Genomic DNA, 5355 nt, shown 5'->3' with positions numbered 1-5355 from the left:
ACAATTTCAGATGGAACGAACACTAAAAATTTAACCTTGTATTCGCCTGCTTAGCCTTTTCTACAGGATGATCAAGTTGTCTGGCCAAATATGGATGACTTTGATATTGAAATAGATTCTATTCAACAATTGACGATGATCTCACACGACTCATTCATAAAAATTAAAGAAGAAGATGGTGTAATTTCTTCTATCATACTGAATGAGTATGGAACACAACCTGAAACATCTTCTAAGAAAAAGTGTGTTTTAGAAAGCATTCTTCCTTTATCTGCTAAACTACATTATTCTGAGTCTGCACAGCCTATGCATTCACTCCTGCCACATGCGATAGATTCACAACCAATTGTGCAAATTTCAATGGCAAAAAAAGTAGTCAAAACAGAAATCATTCTAGGAAGAGAATTAAATATAAGCAAGTCCTTATCTCAGGCACAACATCATGATACCCTGCAGCTATTACAAAAGCACTGGGATGCTTTTGCTTGGGAGTATATAGATATGAAAGGTTTGGATCTTGCACTTTGTACCCATAGAATTTATATCAGTCCATATTATAAACCTATGAGACAACCTCAGCATAGGATAAACCCAGCATTAAGGAATATTGTCAAAAATGAATTACAAAAGCTACTCAATGCTGGCTTCATATATCCTATTTCAAATAGCCAATGGGTGTCACCATTGGTTATTGATCCCAAAAAGGAGGGAAAATGGCGAGTCTGCATAGATTACACAAAACTTAACTCTACTACCAAGAAGGATCATTTTCCATTGCCTTTTGTTGATCAAGTTCTTGACAATCTTGTAGGAAAAAAAGTATTTTTCATTCTTGGACAGATTCAGTGGCTACAATAAAATCTAGATAGCACCAGAGGATCAGGACCAGACCATAGGAAAAAAAGTATTTTTCATTCTTGGACAGATTCAGTGGCTACAATCAAATCTAGATAGCACCAGAGGATCAGGACCAGACCACATTCACATTTCCATGGAGAACATTCTCTTATGCTATCCTACCATTTGGTTTGTGCAATGCACCTACAATTTTCCAAAGAGTTCTCATTAGTATTTTTTCTGACATATTTGTAGATTGTTTGGAAGTATATATGGATGACTTCACCACATATGGACAAACATTTGAAGAGGCCAAGGAAAACCTAGACAAGGTTTTACAAAGATGCAAAGACTACAATTTGTCTTTAAATAGTGAAAAGTGCTTTATGATGATGCAAGAAGGGGTGGTGTTGGGACACTTTATTTCCCCTAAAGGAATTGAAGTAGACCCAGCAAAAATAGAAGTCATACATACATTGGCTATACCAACTAAATTCAAAGAAGTCAGGTTTTTTCTAGGACATGTGGGATATTATCGGCATTTTATCAAAGATTTCAATCAAATTGTAGCACCTTTATATAAATTGCTCCAAAAAGATGCAGAATTTGTATGGGATTCAAAGTGTACAAAAGATTTCCTACAGCTTAAGGAAGCCCTCTCAACAGCACTAGTGCTCTGAGGACCAAATTGGGAGTTACCTTTTCACATACATATAGATGCTTCAAATCATGCCATTGGAGCGGTACTTGGCCAAAAGATAGATTCAGTAGAACATGAAATTTACTATATCAACAAAAATCTTCAAGGAGCTGAGTATAACTACACTGTGATAGAGAAAGAATTGCTTGCTATAATTTATGCTCTGCATAAATTTAGACATTACATTATAGGCTACCAAATATTTGTACATACAGACCACTCTACTATCAAATATCTGATGAACAAGCTAGCAATCTCTGGATGATTGGGTCGATGGTTGTTACTAATGCAAGAATTTGACATCACCATTATTGACAAGCAAGGAAAAACAAATGTTGTAGCTGATTTCTAGTCTCGACTCCAAACACCTAATGATCCTACAGCCATAGAAGATAGCTTTCCTGATGAACATCTCTTCCTTTTGTCAACACAAAACCCTTGGTATGCTGATATTGCCAACAATCTAACTACTGGAAAAACTCCTCCACATTTTTCTGCAAAATAAAAATGGTTGCTAGCAGAAAAGAGTTTAAATTTCTCATGGATCTCAGGATTCATGTTTTATACTGGACCAGACTAGGTAACACGAAGATGTCTCAGAGAGGATGAAACATATGATGTTCTTTATGCTTTTCATGACGAGCCTTATGGTGGTCACTTTGCTAACAAATGAACTGCATTAAAGATTCTAAATACAAGTTATTATTGGCCTACACTTCACAAAGATGCGGCTTAGTATACAAAAAAATGTGATAAATGTCAAAGAATGGATTGACAGACAAAAATAGGTGTAATGCCCCTGCAACCACAGATAGTAGTAGAACCATTTGATAAATAGGGGACTGATTTTATTGGCCCTATTGAACCACCATCATAAGGGAAAAGTTACATATTGGTTTGCACTAATTATATTACTAAGTTGGCTAAAGCAAAACCCATGAAGCATCCTCGTGACAATAATGTTGCCAAGTTTCTGTACGAATGTATCTTTACCAAATTTGGTGTTCCAAGAGAATTACAATCAGATCAAGGGCCTCAGTTCACATCTAGTCTCATAGCAGCACTCATGGAGGAGTACAAAATTTGGCATGGAAAATCATCTATGTATCATCCACAAGCCAATGGACATGTAGAAGTGACAAATAGAGAGCTTGAACATATTCTCACTAAAATAGTGTCTTTGCATCAGAAAGATTCAGTAGCTAGACTTCCTGAAGCCTTATGGGCATACAGAAAAACATGGAAATCCACTACTGGGTTTACGCCTTGTCAACTCCTATATGGGAAGATGGTTGTTATGCCCATTGAATTTGAACATAAAACTCTGCGGACGGCTTTGGAACTTGATATTACCCTTCCTACAGCACAATAGGATCACATTTTGCATCTCAATGAGCTAGATAAATGGAAAAAATCAGCTCTTCATAACACATAATTTATTTAGAGTCAAACAAAGCAATGGCATGACAAATTAATCAAAGACAGAGAATTTTCTGTTGATGATTGGGTGCTCCTGTATGATTCACGATATCAGCATCACCAAGACAAATTTCAAACTTTATGGCTTGGTCCCTATGAAATCAGTACAATTTTTAACAATGGATCAATTCAACTTTCAACAATTGATTTTTTCAAATTTAAACTCCTAGTTAATGGGCATCACCTAAAGTTATATCATAAACCAACAACCAAGGAAGAATTTCTTCAATAGTTCACCACAGCAGAAACATCTCTTCCTGCAACCGCTTCGTTTTAGTCTCCCACTCAGATGCCTGCAACCCCTTGAATTTATTTTCAAGGCCTTCATAATAAAAAATTTGCACTCATGCAAAAATTCGTTCCTTTTCCACCTCATTCCATCCCATCTTCTTATCTTTCCATCATCATGCCATCTCACTTTCTCTCGTGCAGCAATATTTGGACTATCCTTCCTATCACACCTCAAGTTAGTCACATTCGACCCCTTTGCATTTATTTAATTTATTATTTATTTAGAAAAGCATTTTATTTCAATTTCATAATTTGCAATCTTTACGGACTGGTGGGACCCAGTCTCTGCTAGGTTGGGGGGAGGAAAAATTGAAATCATGAATGTAAAATCAAGGAAATATTGGCATGTAGGATGTATGAGGAAGGGTCATTTCAGTAATGAGCTAGCACCCCTTTGTACTTCCAAAATTTGTAAAATAATGTAAAGAAGGCTAACTATTAAATCATGATTTCGCATAACCCCTCATTAATATGGCGTATGTTTTTTAGCACGATCTTTATCCTTATTATGGTCTGGTGATTAAAATGCCATCATGAAGTACTGAAGGATGTGATGTTAGGAAAGCATTGAATACTTTCAATTTACCTTTGTTAAAACTCTTGTAGCTATCACTTCCCATACTTTCAAAATTACTTGCAAAGAATTTTCCTATACTAGCATTTTCTTTTCTAAAACATCGGTGGAGAACCTCAACGGCATGAACCAACAGACCACAGAGTCTTACTGGCAGAACTAGCAATATGTAGTTTGTTTCAATAACGAGGTTGGCTAGCTTATTGTCTCAATTTGAAGTAGTTTGATCAGGAAATTGTGCTCCAATTTTATAATACATTGAGGGATGGATATGCAACTATTAAGGGCATTTGGATAGAATTCACCAAAGAAGTGGTGGCAGAAGTTTCTAGTTTGCCCACAAATGGAGAACGTTGGACAGAGGACATGGTTGCACAACAAGCAAAAGAGAAATTCTCAATACTAGGAGATCCTTGGCTGGAGGAAAACAAAAAGCAAGGTACATTACGATTATCTCTCCCTCTACAATTCATCCACCCTGCTAAATTTATCATAAGATATTTTACCTGTGAAGGAAAGTATTCCTATTTGCATGTTGTTCATTTCAAAATTTTGAGTGGTTTGCAGCATGGAGATTATCTTGTAAATCTTTTGAGTTTCCTTTATAATATTATCAAAAGGCAAGCTTCCTATGTACAGCAAGGAGAAACCCAGTCGGTATCCCACCATTGCTTGATTAGGGCTATAATTGAAAAGGAATTGACTAGGTATCACTTGGGAACATGTGAGGATTTTGTAAAACTAAGGAAAAAGGGACCTAAAAGGCATGGACCTAAAGGGTAAGGAGTAGGGACAAGAGAGAAAACTATTTTATGAGTTAGGAAAGTAGTATATAGAACAACTTAAGAAGCTTTAGCTTCTGCTTCTGTACCTAAAACTGCAAAAAGGAAAATTTTGGCTGCAGAAGCCTCAACTTCTAGGAAGCAAAAATCACGCACAAGTGCCATAGAGGAAGGTTCAGAAGAAGTATCTCCAGTATCACAAGAACTTGCACTTAACCCAAATAAGGGGAAATCCATCGATAAGGGCAAGAAACCAATTTCTACTCCACGATGAGTCACCAGAATGTCTGGGGTAAATTTGAGAACTAAACCTCTTGCACCACCTACTGAGTCTCCTATACCACCTATTGATGTTGAAACTCTAGTACCTACACCTACATAGTTACCAGAGCACACAGCACCTACTCCTAAACATGAAAATGATCTTGAGGAAATTCTCGCAAAACCAAATAGCCCTATTAATGTTGATAGTGACATAGAGTCCTCAGAGGAAATAGTGTTCGAGGTTGGACAGCCAGCGAAGGAAATTGATAATCTACCACTAGAGGAATATCCACCACTAGAGGGATATCCATCTATTGTACAAGAAATGGTTTAGGAAATTGTTCAAACATTTAAAGTTAAAATGACTATTGCATCCTATCCTAAAACCAATGACCCTTCAAAAAAAGTTGATAACAGTGTTGCTTTTC

The sequence above is a fragment of the Cupressus sempervirens genome, chromosome 6 (genome assembly GCF_028749045.1).
Source record: "Cupressus sempervirens isolate cs-2001-9-10 chromosome 6, ASM2874904v1, whole genome shotgun sequence".
Taxonomy (NCBI): domain Eukaryota; kingdom Viridiplantae; phylum Streptophyta; class Pinopsida; order Cupressales; family Cupressaceae; genus Cupressus; species Cupressus sempervirens.
The sequence above is the reverse complement of the archived record's forward strand: the minus strand, read 5'-3'. Positions refer to the sequence as shown.